A 17,823-nucleotide genomic window follows, 5' to 3' on the forward strand; every position below is an offset into this window, starting at 1 on the left:
TCAGAGACCTTATGGAACAGGTAGGAACTAATTGAGTCTTGCAGGATCTAAGTGGGATGTAGACTAGCACAGAGGTGGCCTGGTACACAAGACTGGGGAGGGAAGAGTGTGGGAGATGATGTTAGAAATAGTCGTATGGAAAGGAGCGTTGCTAGTTCCTGTTAGGAAGTAACATGAGTTAAATTTGGATGCCACGTTTATCATTTCAGCTCTTTGAAAACTGCCCCTAATGATATGTCTTTTCTTTTGTTTCCTCAAAATTAATTATCCTTTGGTAGCTATGGTAACTCATTTGAAGCTCTGTTATGCATGTAATTTGTACACATTGAACTATTTGCTTCAGCATTCTAAATATTTTCTTGCATAGTCAATAATCCTATATTTACAATGTTCTCTTTCTTCTGGCGAAAATTGGCTTTTCCTCTTAGATTTCTAAAGATTTTTTTTTAAAAAGAATTAAGAATGACAGCATGAATAGTAAATTACCATAAATGACCATCATCTTTGTCACTCATGTGCATGCTGTTATTTGCTGGAATTGACATATTTCTGGGCAGTTTTTACTTTGAGAACCTTTGAACACATGCCACATGCCACCTGGCTTCCCCAGCTTCCCAGCTCCCAGGACCATTACAGCCTCACTCCTGAGGGCTGCCACACCTCTGTCCCTTCTCTTCTGTGCCCCACAGCCCAGTGTGACACCCTTTGTGCCTCTTTCCTGGCTCTGGCCCAGCCAGTTACACCTTTGTGTTTGCAGCTCTTCTTTTCCCATGCTGTCTCTTACTGGATCCCTAAACTTCCTAGCTCAGCCTTTCTGCCTGGTGTACTCAGACTGGTTTTCTTTTTATGTCCTCCCTCCCTCTTTCAGGTGAGTTTTGCACCTGCGCCCCCATTCAGTGGTTAGACTAGATGGTCCATTTCTTCTCTTTGGTCAGAGTACTGTTTAACCTTTGAATCGTTTTTCTCTTGTGGAAAGTGGGACAGGTAATGCCTACCCACACCAAGTGGCTAGACTGGATGAAGTGATGGACTTCAGGCACCAGGTGCTTAGTGAATAGGAGTCTCTAACTTTTCCTTTTCCCCAGCTCTTAACATTATAAAACAGCTTTTTAAAGCATTTACTCATATTTGGTAAATATTTATCTAGTGCCCACTTTGTGTTAGGCTATGTTCTAGGTACTGAGGATATAGCAGAGGCAAAAATAGACTAAAGACATTTGTAACAACAACTTAGGCAGTAAAAAATGAGATGGGACTACATTGTTTTTTCTCAAGTCCCTGCCTCTTAAAGTGTTTACTTAACTCTGAAATAGAGGCATGTGAAGAATAACATGACACAGAAAAAATGTTATGTTAGGTACTTAGGTGTCCTTAAGTCATGGTAAATATACTTTTTAAAGCTTTTACAACCTTTCAGTTTTGTTTGTGTCATCCAGGTTTATAATGGATTCCTTAGTGAAGTGACAGGGTTGTAGTGCGTAGAGGGTCTCTGTCACCCCTGCAGTTAATTGCGTTAAATAAGGTAGATCTTACACAAGCATTGTTTTCATTTCTAAATAAATGACTATTGCGAAGAGCAGTAATGAAACTTTAATAATTTTGTCTGAGACATTCATTGGCCAATATTGCCTATACCACAGTGCCTTACAGAGGGAAGGTATTTAGGAAAGACGTGTGGACCCAGCAAATGTTTATTTCTGGAGGTACTTTTATACTTCCATTTTGGGGGCTTTATCAGCAATTACATGTGATGTTTATTTGCAGTAATAAACATCATCCTAGATAATATCTGTCTCTTTATTTGTATAGTTTAGAAAAGTAAAGTTGTTCTGTTTGAATTGTGTTTATTTTAAAAGTACTTCTAAGTTGTTTTAGTACTACTAAAAAGACATTTAGCATACTGTATATGACTCACGCACTTTTTAGGTACATAAAAAGGTATATAAATAGGCATTTATTGATTTGCTTCTGAAGGTTTAATATTGATAATTCCAAACCAGAAGGTGAAGATTTCTTCCACTTACAATGGCTTCCTTGTGAAATTTTATGTAGCTGTCATACAGTCCTGGAATTGTAGATCTGGAAGATACCTTTAGTCTTCTAGGTTCTCCTTTATACTCAACTCTTTCCTCCTGCTTCTATTCTTGCATGTCATTTAATTAAAAATCTAGAGAGGTAAAGTGATCTTTTCAAAGCCACACAGCATGTAAGTGGCAGCGTTTAGGCCAGAATCCACGTTGATGCTCTTTCCAATAACATGAGTGAAATAATAAAACTAAGCAATATTTCAGTTACTTTTTCTGTCTTATTCAAACTAACTTTAACTTCTTCAGGGTCAAAAATCTTCTCTTCTTGATGCCTTTCTGTCCCTGTCTTTCCATCGCAATCAAATATTACACAAGAAAAATGTGTATGTACCATGAATGTACACAGATATATTTATGCACTGTGTATAAATAGTGCATGTGCTTGTGTAATTGTGGCAGGGTTATTTAGGCACCATGGGCATGTTGTGTGATCAAATGAAATATATATTGGATACATTGCCTGTAGCTACCTGTTTATACCTCTGTCATGCCATTGTATTCCAGACTGGGTAAGATGAAACAGAAGAAAATACTCAAATTTCATTTCAGAATCTGCAGCAGCTGGAGTGAACGTCAAACAGATGGGCTTTTCCACCCTGATTATCCTAACTTCCTAAATTTAGAAATACATGCTTTAAAAAAATGTAAATTACCCGAGGGGGTGGTGTAGCACATGCCAGGCAGTGCTAACGAGTGCAAATAGATGTCATCTGCTGACTTAGATGAAGCTCAGCTTCCACTGCTGGGTTTCTGTTATTTCATCCCCTTTAGATTTGTTTTATGTTGCTGCTTTTCTTTCTGTAAAAGTAGTGTCAAGTCTCTTTTCACATATAGATTAATATTATTTTAAACTTTGAGATGTATATTGTATCTGAAACCAAAAATAGTGTTTAATCTTATTACTCAAAATTCCTTCAAACTGGTGAAATAAGTTGGAAAGAGAGACATTGAATGAGAAAACTCTTGTATCTTATCTTTGCAATTAACTAGATGGGTGAATTTGGGCAAGACACTTTGTCCACTGTAAAATGAGTGGATTGGACTCCCTGGTTGGTCTCTAATGTATCTTTGTAAGTTACAAAGTTCTTTGTTTTTATAAATGAATCTGTGTCTGTAAATTCTTTTGTATACTGTTGTGTCGCCAGAATCTACCGCAGTGCCTGGCACACATTTATTAGTCGATGTCTAATAAACATTGTCAAAAGAATTGATACTGTTTGCCTTATATTTTCAATTACTAAAATTCATTGGGAAACTTATTTAGAAAGTAAATGTTGGCCACCACTAGAAGACATTACTTCTCTCTGTTACAGTTAAGTTGAGGAGACCAAAAAGGGATCCAGGTACATAAAAAAAGCAATAACCAAACAAGTGTGGAGGTTTGTATATGCAGATTGCCTTTCATTGAGTGTGAGTTTTGTGGGGAATCACATTTTATACAAATGAATATGTTGATAGAACCACTTTTATTCCAAAGTTCCAAGAGGAAATTGCAGAAAACAGTCTGAGTCCATCACCAAAGAAAGTCTTGCAAGATGAGGGGCCGAAGAAGTGAGCCTAGAAGGATGGACTTGCTGAACTTCTGTTTATCCTCCAAGATGTGATTAGTGTTCACAGAACTCCATAGAAGTTCAGGAAGCAAGGAGGTAATGGGGGAAGGAGAGGGAATGGGAGAGCTAGCCTTTCTGGGCAAAGAGAACGGGTAAGCAGAGTTACAGAGGCATAAAATAGCCTGGGAGCCACAAGTAGTTCTACATGATTGGAGAATAGGGTAGGGTTTAAGGGAAGCAGAGGCTAGAGATGGGGCCAGAAGGATAGGCAAGCACCAGATATTTGGACTTTATCCGGTGAGCAGTGGGAAGACATCCAAGGGTTTTAAACAGAGGAATAACTTGCTTAAATTTGCTTTTTTAGCAATTCGACTTTAGCAGCAGTGTGGAGGATGGATTGGAAGTGGACCAGGAGGGAGATGGGGAGATCAGTTGAGGCTGTCATGGTCGTTAAAGATCATATGAAATTCCTTGTAAGTGCTGGTAAATTAAGTTTAAGAAGAGGGATGGATTTTCAGTAGATCTTTAAAATACTTGTTATAATATATGTTTCAAAGCAAAAATTTAATGGAGGGGAGTGGAAAACTCCTAAAAAAGATTTTTTTTTTTTTTTTTTTTTTTAGAACGGGGGAAATGTATGAAGGGAAAAATGTTGATGGGAGTTTTATTTAAGAGATGAGAAATGTGAAAAACTGAGAGGTTATTGGTGTTGTATTGAGACTGAATCCTAGCCATTTGTATCCATTTTCTAGTTCTTGTGTTGATGAGCCAGCCAGATCTTAGAAATCTAGATTGCATTGTGAAGTGGAAATTCAGTTTCAGTTTACTAAACAATATACCTCTGAGCACAAATTAAGGCATCTTTTTTTGGAGGGTTGGTATATAAATTACAGGTATGTTGAACAAAACCTGTAACATTATAGTTTAGAACTTATTTGGGAAGCTCATGAAAGATTTGGAAATATCATAATGAATAATTCTGAGAATAGCAGACCTTTGTAGTTTTTTTCTCCTGAATTTGCCTTGAGAGACTAATCACTGATAGTTTGCCAGTTTCTCCATATTTCTCAGAGGTCCCCAAGAATCTCTGGCAAACTCTTGTCCTTAAGGGTCTTTTTGGGGGTCTTGAGTTGCCTGTGTGTCACTTTTCTTTTCTATCTTATGCTTCCTGGGAATGGACCCTTGCAACGCCAATCCTCAGCTTTCCACCAGTAATTCTTTCTAGTGCGCTCGCGCACTCTCTCTCTGTGTGCGTGTGTGTGTGCGCGCACGCGTGCGTTTACACCATACTGCCAGAGGAAAGAATTTATACATATATATATGTGTGTATATATATATATACACACACAGAGAGAGAACACTGGTTAATATAGCATCTGTTGATTGTCTTTTTCTTTGAGAATGAATCAGATTTTCTTAGCCTTTTTTTAGAGGAATAATTTTAGATTATATGTTCAACATTTTGAATGCTGTGTTGTAAGATTCTTGTTTCTGTTATCTTGATTCAAAGTATGTTGAATATTTTCCTTTGTAAGCAGGCATTTAACATAGTTAGACTCAAGCTGCAACCTCTGTCATGCCTGCAGTAGATGGTGACTCAGATCTAATTTCAGGCTGCCTTGAGTCTGGCCTGTACATATATGGCTCCTTGGTTAGCCAGAGACTTATATAGTATTTCTATAAAATTTTGGGTTCTGCTTCCGTGGATCTCTTCTTTCCAGGGTTCCTCTTTCTCTCTCTGGTGGCCTATGTTGCCTTGGGCCCTGGTTTCTTCTGGCAGAAGGATGGCAGATTTTTCTACTGGAGTTTCAGGCTCCACGTGCTGTGGCCACAGTAGGTGGTGGCTCTTCTCACAGATTATGCTGTTTGGTCTGTCCCACGCACAGGTGCTTCAGGGGTCTAAAACTTGGGCAAACTTTTAGTATAGAATTTGACATTCTCCTCTGGGTCTCTCTTGTCTACAGTTTTCCCTCACTATCCGGGGGCTCTGGTTTCTCTGAGTTCCTGCTCTAGGTTCTACAGGCCATTTAGATGTTTTATTATTTTTCAGTGGGAGCTTAGCTGCCTAGCACCACGATCACCACGGTCCTCAGGGAAAAGCTGCAAAACCCGGAAACTGGCCCTATGCCAGTCACTTCCACAGTTTAGACTTCCCTCCGAAACATGGCTCCTTATATTCACTTGCCAGAGCCCTCTGGTAATTGTTTTTAATATGTTGTCCAAAGTTGTTATTTGTGGAAGGATAATTTGTTAGAGGCTTATCCTTCCATATGAAACCTTGCAACGATTTTTTTTCTCAAGTGCCTTTTATCTCAGTAACTTCTAAGTAGGAAGAATGAATTGAATGACTTCTTAGTTCATTTTTAACTAGTATGATTCCTTAATTCTAAAATTATATTAAGAGAGCCATATGTCCTGTTTTGGCTGCCATTCCTGAGTACACAGGTACTTAGAGAAGCGTCCTTGGTGTTTGCTAACCTGGGAAGGTATATCATTCATAGTTCTCCAGAGAAAAGAAACCATTAGATACATATAGATATGTGGAAAGAAGTTTATTACGAGGGATTGGCTTACACAGCATTGGAGGTTGAGAGTCCCATGATCTGCTGTTGGTCAGCTGGAGGCCCAAGAAAGCCTGTAGTGTAGCTCCAGTCCAAGCCTGGAGGCTTGAGAATCAGGGGAGTTTATGTCTGAGGGCAAGAAAGAGGGAAGTCCCAGCTACAGAAGAGAGTTTAGTTCACCTTTCCTCTGCCTTTTGTTTTCATTTTGGCCCTGAATGGCCCACTCACATAAGGAAAAGCCATCCTCTTTACTCAGCTTACCTATTAAAATGCTAATCTCTTCCGGAAACACCCTCAGAGATACGCCCAAAATAACGTTTATCCGCTCTCTGGATATCCCTTACCCTAGTCAGGTTGACACAAACAATTAACCATAGCAGGAGGACTCTCATCTTTTCCTGCTTTTCTCCTTCTTGTGGTATTTCTATTTTTTATTCCTTTTAAACAAGACAGTGGAGTGAGAAGGTTGCTGGGGAATCCCAGCTGAATGTCAGTAACCTCATGTACACTGCTTTTCCAGAAGGAGTCCTGTTCCATGGGTATACTCTGGTTCCTGCAGGGAATCTTCTCAGCTCTGAAATAGGAGTCTGAAGGAAAGGAAAACAAACTGACACTTCACAGCGCCCCAGAAGGAGGCCAATAGGATGACTCTTCTCTGTATGACTTTCTCTACTTTTTTCATCTGTCTTTCCATCTCTTTTCCCTTTTTTTGTTTATTATGCTGCTTCTACTCATTCTGATTATTTTGTTAAATTCATATTCAAAATATCAAAATAAAACACGATTTTATGTTGTTTAAATTGTTTAATTTGTAATCTAGGTAATGTATAATTCAAGGTAGATGTCAAGGTAGATGTTATGTTCCTCATAGTGCCTTGCCTTTTCTCAATTTCTGTGGTAGTTGAAGATAGCATGACAAAATAGGAATAAATAAAGCAAAAAATCTGTGAAATTTCCCAACTACTTGACCATCAAAATAGTTAGAGAGGCTAAATGATAAGGAAAATAATCTTTTAATTCTGTTAATTCCTGTTGGTCATTGTATTAGTTCGTTCTCACACTGCTATAAAGATACTACCTGAGGCTGGGTAATTTATAAAGAAAGGAGGTTTATTTGACTCACAGTTCCACATGGTTGGGGAGGCCTCAGGAAACACATAATCATGGTGGAAAGTGAAGGAAAAGCAAGTACCTTCTTCACAAAGCTGCAACAGGAGAGAGAGAGAGAGAATGAGAGAATGAGAGAATGTGAAAATGTGAGAATGAGAATATGAGAATGAGAATGTGAATGCGAATGCAGGGGAAACTGCCACTTTTAAAACTATCAGATCTCTTGAGAACTCCCTCACTATGAGAACAGCATGGGGAAACTGCCCCCATGATCCAATCACCTCCCACCAGGTCCCTCCCTTGACATGTAGGGGTTCTAGATAAGATAGATAAGATAAGATTTGGTTGGAGACACACAGCCAAACCATATCAGTTGTTTATAGGTTCTTTGTCTTTGGTCTTCATATTGCTTTTTTTTTTTTCTGGTAACATGGATGTTGCAAAGGGCTTTATCATGAGAAAGCTTGGGTAACAGAATTTTTACTCTAAGATTATTAATTGGCCTCTAAAATTTAGTCTGAAAGGGTGAACATTGAAGCAAATAGACTAAAGAATATATACTTTTCATGCTCAGATGTTGTATTAGGATTCTCTAGAGAAATTTGTGTGTGTGTATCTGTGTGTGTATGTATGTATAAAGAGATTTCTTATAAGTGATAGGCTTCTGTGAATACGGAGGCTGGCAAGTCCAAAATCTGCAGAGGCGGTGTCCTAGTTTGACTCTGAAGCCTGGAAGCTGCTTATAGAACCAGGGAGAAGTGATGTTCCAGTTGGCAGGAGAGTTCTCTCTTGCTCTTGGGAGATCAGTCTTTCATTCTATTCAGGCCTTCAACTGATTGGATGATGCCCACCCACACATGGAAGACAATCTGCTTTACTCAGTCCAATGACTTAAATGTTAATCTCATTCAAAAACACCCTCACAGAAATGCCCAGAATAATGTTTGACCAAATATCCGGGCACCTCATAGTCCAGTCAATTTGGCACGTTAGCCCTCACAGGTGATAGGCATGTTTCTTTGTAGAAGAGATTATACCCTAATTCAGGAACACTCTACGGACCTATTCAGAATGACCAAAAATGTCGTGGAGGTGTATAGGGGAGAAGATGTGAAAAATTAGCTTTTAGCACTGTTGATTGCTTCCTCCTCCTAAAAACTTCCTCCTCCTCATTTCCCTGATTCTCCTTCTACCTCTCTGAATAATCCCTAGGTTTCTGTGCAGGATCTTTCAATATTCAAATTTAGACTATGTACTATAGTGCATGCCAGATGGAGGAGTAGAGAAAAAATTGACTTTCCTGAAAAACTTTCACAGTGGAACTTTATTATTTGGTTTGGAGATTTTGGAATTCAAGAAGTGCAAGGAAGGCCGTATTCCAAAGACAATTGGAATGGATTTTGGATGATCTCTTGGTATATTCCTATTGACTTATATTTTAGACAAATATGGCTTTTTCTTTTTCTTTTGTGGAGATTTCTGAAATAATCTGGAGTTTTTATTTACTTTTTTTTTCTTGTTTTTTGTTTCTTTCTTAACCAAGAAAATTCTATTCTTCTGAATGGAAAGTGGTTGAGATTTCAGCCCTGAAGATTCACTATAATATTGGTAAAATTAATCTCTCATAGGTTTCAGCTTCCTTGTCTATAGAGGGAAGCGAATGGAGTAGATTAACATGGAGGTCGCTTTCACTTTTGATGATTAGGAGGACATTTGGGAACTTTGACAAGGCTATTTTAGTAGAGGATTTGAAGCTGAAGTATATATTTTCTGAGGGAAGAAGGAGGAGGCAATGGATGTGAATTACATATTTAGGGAACTTGACTAGAAAAAGGAAAGAAATATAATAGTTAAAGGAGGAAGCGTGATCAAGACACATTCTTCAAAATATCAGAAGATCTTTGCTTTTTTGAAGGCACAAAGCAAGGGACCAAAGAAAAGGGAAAACTTGAGATGTCGAGTTGTAGGATGATTAAGCAAGCAAGATCTTGGTAGAAGTTGGGAGATGGGTTAAAACAACGATGGGGCTTACACTGCTTCCTGTGGTGTGGGAGAGAAGGGGAAAGGACAGGTGAAAAAGTGGATACTCTGAGATGGTAGGGGGAGAATTCCTTCAATTTATTCTAATAAAGATAAAAAATGAGGTGTTTGCCAAAGGTTGGACGGGTGTGATGGGGTAAAGTTTAAGAATAATGAATCTTTGGAAGAGCTTTTAAAGCCAATCTGTCAGGAACTCAGTGAGGGATGAATAATGTGAGTGTCTATTTGAATTTAGATGGTTAATCGAGAAGCCAACCCTTTTTGTTCATCTTATTTTACATTGTTGATTTTTGTTTTTCAACAACTCTGGGTGTTGATTGCTGGTACTGTAGTCATCTTGCTTTGTACTCAACTTTTTTGGACCCAAGATCTTATTTCTCAAGAACTGCTTTATGAATTATTTTTTAAAAAGCATTCTGTCATTTTGGGTCTATAAAAGATAATGTGAATAAGATAGAGATTTTAAATGGATATTTTATTATTAAGTAGTGTTATAAAGTTTTTTAAATATATGATTTAATATAGCATTATGAATGAAGAGATTTTGACTTTTCATTTAACAAGTGACATACAGTGTGATGAGAAAAGTTGAATATTTTCAAAATTTTTTGCTCAGTCACTTATGGGGATATGTCAAGAACCTCATGTTTGCTGCCTTTTTGCCGTAGACCTGAGGAATGAAGGAACCTATTGTTGTTGCTGTTTCAGCCATTGATGGGACATCTAAAGGGTTTGGGATGAGATTAACTCTAGTATTTTTATATGTCATACAACTCAATGGAGTACATAGTGAGAAGTTTTAAGAGAGGACATAATTATAACAGTTTCTTTACACATTGGTTTTATCTATGTAATTATATATAACCTAGTCATTGAGCAATATGTTTTTCAAAGTGTTCATTTCTTTTAAAGTACTCTTATACATGGTTCATTTTTTAAAAATGTTTATTTTAACCATTTCTTTCTTAGCTAATATATTCATATAGCTCAAATTTAAAAAATGTAAAAAGATATTTATTAGTAAGTTTTTCTTATATCCTGGCCCCCTTCACTCAATTTGTTTCCCCACAGGGAATTAGTATTGTCAGTTTTTTTTTTAAGTATAATTCTAGAGTTATATTACCCATATACAATCTAATATATTTACATATTCCCCACTGCACCCCCGTTTCCTACACAGGTAGTAGCACATTATACCCATTTCCTTATTATTAAAAAATTTCTTCATAACATTTCATTGTATGAATGTAATATAACTTGCACCCTCTATTGATGAATACTTAGATGGTTTCCACTGTTACTATTACAAACAGTGCCAAAATGAACAACTTTGTACATACCATTTTGCATATGTAAAGGTTGCTTAATTTGCTTTAACCACATAAAATAGATACCATTTGTCAACTTTTAAAATCACATGCTTTTGGGAATGAGTGTCGATTAAAGGGCAGATTGAAATTTAAGGTTATATTGAGGCTTCAAAAATAAATAAAAACCTTAGTCTGCCACCCAGCAGTTGAGAGTCTTGTATTTTCTGCTTATTTATAAAAATAGTTTTGGGGCTTTCTTTTAAAATACAGTAAAATATGACATATTTCAAACTGCTATTTGCAAACTTTTTTTTTTTTTTTTGCAAAAAATACATTGTGAGTGCAGATAATACTTATTCACCATAAATGAAAAATAGTCAGTTTGGCCGGGCGCGGTGGCTCAAGCCTGTAATCCCAGTACTTTGGGAGGCCAAGACGGGCGGATCATGAGGTCAGGAGATCCAGACCAACCCCGTCTCTACTAAAAAAAAAATACAAAAAACTAGCCGGGCGAGTTGGCGGGCGCCTGTAGTCCCAGCTACTCAGGAGGCTGAGGCAGGAGAATGGCGTAAACCTGGGAGGCGGAGCTTGCAGTGAGCTGAGATCCGGCCACTGCACTCCAGCCTGGGCGACAGAGCGAGACTCCGTCTCAAAAAAAAAAAAAGAAAAATAGTCAGTTTGATGTTATGTTTGCTGTGTTTTCATTTTTTCTTTTTTTTTTTCCCGAATGGATTTTGAAGTATTGGAGACATTTAAAATCTTGAGGAATTTGATCAGATAATGCAATATACAGAGCTGGTAAAAGTCGTCTTGAGTTGAAGTTTCAGGATTTAGCATTTATGTTCTTTATTGTCTTCAACAATTCTAATATGTCTTGCATTTAACCAGTAGTCCTTTATAGATGTAAAACAATTGATATGCAACCAAGCATAAGTCAGTGTAAAACCTTAGGATTGACAGAGTTACCAGGCTATCACCTCTGATCACCTGAATAGTAAACCAAATGATTAGGTCATAAGCCAATTCATCTGACATTTACTGTTTTACACATTCCCTGGATATGTAGGCAGAAGTTCTCAGAAGCTCTGTTTTAAAAGAAAATATATAATTATTTTATATATTGACTTAAAAATCAAAATAGAGGTGCCATTACCAAGCTTACTGAACTTGAAGGGTTTGTATACAGTAGGTAAACACTGATGTTGGCAGAAATTAAGGAGGAAAAGGGATGTTGGATATTATAATCAATGTCTCTTACATGTGTGTTTGGAAAAGTAATGGTTACTTATTAGAAACCTGGAAGCTCTTAGCACTTGCTGTGATCAGTACATTATATTAAATATTTTCGTGTAGTACTATAGGAAATCTGCAATAAATTACAATTTTGTTATTGTTTGAAAGTCCTCATAACAGTAACGTCCTAAGGCAGCTCTCTAGGGTCAGTAGAAGAGAGGAATGAAAGTAACTTTTGCATGTGTTCTCTAAACTGTTAACTTTCCCCAGACTGAGAAATTGCCTGGTATAGTTGTCAGAATACAGGCTTCCAGGCACCACCGCAGATGTGCTGTCTGAGAGTCAGGTAAGGTTCATGATTAACTAATAGAGAAGTCATTTGGAAATTGGTGAGGACATTGGGGAGCTGGGGGGTGGGTGGGGGTGGGCAGAGGTGTTGTGAAAATAGTTTGAAGGAAGTGGGCAAATCACGGGCTTTGCTGCCAAATAGCTTCTTGTAAAGATTCCACCACAAATCTAGTGCTAGGTCAGTGGTTTCTGTGGTCCTTGAAATGCTGACCCAGACCTGACCCAGAGCTGCAGAATTCCAGATTAGAGAGACACTTTAATCTTTCTGAGAAGCTGAGCTTGCTTCAAGCTTTGTTAACTTAGTTCATGATTATCTAAAATAGTCTTAGTCCTGTTTACCGTAGATAACTCTACTTATTTAGTCCTGAAATAGTGAGGCCAAATGTCAGTTTGGATTCAGGCTCCTACTACCAGTTGCCATAGGGTCATCCCTTGCACATCCCATAGACACCTCAAACCCAAGAATCCTGAAACAAAACTCATCATCTTACTCCACGCCTGATCCTTTCTCTTTTATTCTTTAAAAAAAAATTTATTGTCTACAGCGTACTAGGCATTGAGTGTCCCAAGATGAATAAAACAAGGCATGTTCTTTGTCTTTAAAGTGCAATGGGAATCCACGGAAGGGTTTACAGTTTACAGAGCTCATTATTGTATGTAGAATGGTTTGGAGTGAGTTAGGGATAGTAGCAAGGAAACTGGGTTAAGAGGCTGTTGTAGAAATCAAGGTATAAGATGATGGTGGCATGGAAGTAGCGTGGTGGCAGTGGTGGTGGAAGTAGTGGATAAATGAAACAAATTTTGAAATTAGAATCAATGACACTTGCTGATGGACTTAATGTAGGGAATGTGGGGGAATAGCTATCAAAGGTGATTCTGAGGCTTCTGGCTCAAGCACCAGCGTAATCTGGAGCCATTGTACTGAGATATGAAACCACTAACACTGCTAACACAGGTTTGATGAGGAGCAAGAGAGTTCAATTTTGGGGATTACTAAATTTGAAGTATCTTTAGGTAAGCCGAGTATCCCTGTCCATTTTATCAACAGTCATGTCTCTTCACCTAAACCATACGCCTTCTTGCTGCCCAGGCGTGGTGGCTCACGCCTGTAATCCCAGCACTTTGGGAGGCTGAGGTGGGTGGATCACCTGAGATCAGGAGTTTGAGACCAGGTTGGCCAACATGGTGAAACTCTGTCTCTACTAAAAATACAAAAAATTAGCCGGGTGCAGTGGCTCATGCCTGTAATTCCAGCACTTTGGGAGGCCGAGGTGGGCGGATCACGAGGTCAGATAGAGACCATCATGGCTCACACAGAGTGAAACCCCGTCTACTGAAAATAAAAAAAATTAGCTGGGACTGGTGGCGGGTGCCTGTAGTCCCAGCTACCTGGGAGGCTGAGGCAGGAGAATTGCTTGAACCCGGGAGGCAGAGGTTGCAGTGAGCCAAGATCATGCCATTTCACTCCAGCCTGGGCAACAGAGTGAGACTCTGTCTCAATAAATAATTAAATAAATAAATAAACCATAAGCCCTGAAGTCATCCTGGATTCTTTCTTCATTCTTATGCTACATCTAGTCAGTCTAGAAATTCTGTTAATTGTTTTGTTTAGAGCTTTCTGGACTCTCTTTTCTTCTTTGTCTGTTGTTTTAGGTACTGATCATTTTACTCCTGGACTATTAAACTAGCTTCTTAACTAATCTCCAGTCCTCCATTATTATTAATACCTCTCTTTAGTCCAAAAATTTCCACACCATCTTCTGCTGAGCTGTGGGGATTCTTCAGTTGTAGGGGCTAAACGGTGGTCATTGCCTGTACAGGGCTCCAGGCCTTCCAGTGTTTCAACCAGAAGTGCTTTGCTTTTTGCTTTCTTTTGTCTCCGGTTACTATATAACATTGCATTTGAAAGCACATTAAAAGTGATTACTTAGGTAAATAAAACCTGGAGAACCCTTGTTCTAGTGAATCGTCATTCTGCAAATGATTGGCTAGGATAATATTTCTAGAATAAATCTGATAATTTCATTCACCTGCCTAAAACCCTTCAAAGCCTCACCATTGCCTTAGGATAAGGTTTGGAATTTGTAGCATATCCGTAATCTAGCTTAATTCCCCAAACTCATCTTCTGACATTTTTTGCATGACCCTTAATTTTGTTTCCAAATTTCTTTCAGCCCTTCAAGCCGCTTTGCTATTACATACCCCTTTTCATTGCCTTGACTGTGGCCTGCTTTCCTTCCTCCACGTTCTTCCGTGTACCATTCCTCTCCTGTCTACCAATCCTTTAAAGCCCTGCTCAGGTATTCTTATTCCTGTGAAACCTTTGTGGGTCATATTGAGATAAAATTAACTACTCCCTTCTCTGTACTATTTCTCTGCCTCCATGCTTATTCCTGTAGTTTGCACATGGTATACTGAACTGGAACCATGTGCGTATGTATCCGTCTTAGACTTAACAAGCGGTGAACTTCTTGGGTATCAGGCCCACTATTTTCCTCTTCTCGTCTCATCTCTTTCTACAAGGTCTAGGCTGGAGTGCAGTGGTGCGATATTGAATCACTGCAGGCTCAACCTGCCAGGCTTAAGTGATCCTCCCATCTCAGCCTCTTGAGTAGCTGGGACTATAGTTGTGTGCCACCACACCTGGCTAATTTTGTTTATTTTTGGTAGAGATGAGGACTCACTATGTTGCCCCAGCTGGTCTCAAACTCCTGGGCTCAAGGGATTCTCCTGCCTCAGCCACCCAAAGTGCAAGGGTTACAGGCATGAGCCACTGTGCCCAGCCCCAATATTTCTTTTGTCTTTGTATTCTAGAGATAGTCCTTAGCCATTTATGGGCCTCAATCAATGTTTATTGAAGTAAATGGAACCAAAATTGGCAGTAGGTGCTGCTAGGCTTTGGTAATTCTTAGGAATTTGTAATGTTTAGAGTGTATCCATTGAGTTATCTGGTGCCCCCAGAGCCAGTCCAACTCTAGATTAATGCTTGAGATAAAGACACAGGTTGATAGGAGAATAATTGCTCTACTTCATATGTGCCTTGCCCCATAAAATATCAGGTAACTTGAGGGACTGCTTTCAGAAGTGTGAAAAGGTTTGCAGTTCAGCACAGTGCAAAACTATTTTATTGACATATAATTTATATACCACAACATTTACCAATGTAAAGTGTACAATTTGGTTGTTTGCAGTATGTTTAAAAAATTTATGCCACCAGTACCATTATCTAATTTGAGAACATTTCCATCACTCTCCAGAAGGAAAACTTGTACCCATTAGTATTCACTTCCCACACCCTTGCACCCTCTCTCAGTCCTTGGAAACCTCTAATTTACCTTCTGTTTATATAGACTTGCCTTTTCTGAACATTTTGTATCCGTGTAATCATGCCATATGTGGTCTTTTGTGATTGGCTTCTTTCACTTTATATAATGTTTTCGAGGTTCATCCGTGTTTTAGCATTTATCACTACTTTATTCCTTTTTATTGCTGAATAATATTACGTGTATGGACATATAACTTTATTTTTTCATTCATCAGTTCATGGATATTTGGGTTGTTGCTTCTTTTTGGCTGTCATGCTGTGAACACATGTTCTATAAATATAGGTAAAAGTTTTTATGTGATATGTTTTTATTTCTCTTGCATATATAACTAAAGGTGGAATTGCTTAGTAATTTCAGAATTGGCAACTCTGTTTAATCACCAGACTGTTTTCCAAAGTGACTGTACTCTTTTACATTCTCCACAGAATTATCTGAGAGCTCCAGTTTCTCCATATCCTTGTTAACACTTGTTATTGTCTTTTAATTGTAGCCATTCTAGTGGATTTGAAATAGTGTCTCGTGGTTTTGCATTTTTATAATGATTAATGATACTGGACATCTTTTCATGTCTTTGCCTATTTATTTACTTACTTTATTGGGATCTCACTCTGTTGCCCAGGCTGGAGTGCAGTGGCACCATCAAAGCTCACTGCATCCTTGAACTCCAGGGCTCAAATGATCCTCCCACATTAACCTACTGTGAGTAGCTGAGACTACAGGTATGTGCCACGATGCCCAGCTAATTTTTAAATTTTTTGTAGAGACAGGGTCTTGCTATTTTTCCCTAGGCTGGTCGTGAACTCTCGGCTTCAAGCAATTCTCCTGCCTTGGCCTCCCAAGGTGCTGGTATTCTAGATGTGATGCACCTAACCTTTATTTGTCTTTTTGTTACTGAATTTTAAGATTTCTTTATTTATGTCCCTTGTATATGACTTCCATTCTGTTGGCTCTCTTTTCACTTTTTCGGTAGTGTCACATTTGAAACACCAAAATCCTTAATTTTCATAAAGTTGAACCTCAGTTTTTTTCTTTTATCGCTTGTGCTTTTGACATTATATCTAGGAAATAATTGCTTTAACTCCGGTGAAATTTCTTTTGCCTATTTCCTTGACCTTTGTGTTTTTCAACACCAAGGGTAGCCATGGAATCATTGTAACTTAATTAAGGGCCTGCAAACTTCTCTAGTCGCAGGATCAGATTCACAAAACCAGATCCATAAGTCAGATAGGCCATAATTGTGTGTGTGCTTGGAGATTGGAGTGAGGTTGGTGATTATTTGCCTTGCTAGTCTTGAAGAAGTATTTGCAAGAATCTGTTAATCTGGTGAATAAACACTTTTAAAATGTAGATTCAAATGTTGTATAAACAGACTTTGCACTTTTTGCTAAATGTTTAAAGAATGCCATCTAAATTAACCGTGTGCTGAAATCTTGGACTACAGTTTAAACTTTATGTGATAAGAAATTTACAAAGGGAGAGTAGTTGGGTAAAATTTATCAGTATAAGTTGATAACTGGGAGACTCAACATCCAGACTTACCTTATGACTGGTACATGAGTTTTTCAAAATGCTAACAATAGTAATCTTTCTTATTTGTTTCACATTTTGGAATATAGGTTGTTTGTGATAATTTTTGGTACATTTCTCTGTTCTTCCTTTTAGTGCCAGTTTAAGGAATTGCTAATTGTCCATTCTTGCTGGAAAGTACTGATTTCCATTTGAATATAACAGTCTTTTTGCTAAAACTTTCCTATGGTTGATTCGAGCAAATACAGAAGCCTTCTGTTTGTGGACTGAATGTTCAGCCAGCTGTGACGTAGTCACTATTATCAATGAAGCTTATTCATCACTTTCCATGCTGGTGCATTGTACGGGACTAGCAGAGGATCTTGGATACTGAATGGAGAGCTTCTCCTTGCTTACCTCCATACACTGGTGGTATTAAGTGATTCTGTTCTCTATCTTTTCCAGACCTTGTGGATAATTAGATCTTTTTGTTTTCCATTGATTCCCAATAGTGTCTTGCAGATGGTAGGCACTGATTGAGAATTTGTTCATTTTCAAAATTTAAAAAATGGTAGTTAATGCTCTTAGGAGATAATATTATGTTCTGTTCTCTTATATGGGAGCATTTATCTTATATCCATTGTCATTTTACAAAGGCAGAGGCTAATAATGTTTTTATTAAAGAAAATTAAGTGGCAGTTGAAGATTTTATGTTAAAAGCTTATTACTCTTTAGGTAAATTAAACTTTTTA

At 38.1% G+C, this 17,823-nt stretch overlaps 1 protein-coding gene across 12 annotated transcripts in view; it reads left to right on the forward strand.

Moving 5' to 3' along the window:
- LOC105470347 (immunoglobulin superfamily member 11) overlaps positions 1-17,823 on the forward strand; it is a 268,851-nt gene that overhangs the window by 158,773 nt on the left and 92,255 nt on the right. Inside the window, exon 1 of one of the 12 annotated variants that reach the window (XM_011722223.3) lies at positions 3,711-3,733. The exons of 10 other annotated variants lie outside the window; for them this stretch is intronic. The gene's annotated coding sequence lies outside the window, so the exon portion shown is untranslated. Of the gene's footprint in view, positions 1-3,710; positions 3,734-4,089; positions 4,111-17,823 lie in introns of those variants that run through there. One more of the 12 variants, XM_071092389.1, reaches the window with a different exon arrangement.

This window comes from Macaca nemestrina, chromosome 2 (assembly GCF_043159975.1).
Source record: "Macaca nemestrina isolate mMacNem1 chromosome 2, mMacNem.hap1, whole genome shotgun sequence".
In the NCBI taxonomy this organism is placed as follows: Eukaryota; Metazoa; Chordata; class Mammalia; order Primates; family Cercopithecidae; genus Macaca; species Macaca nemestrina.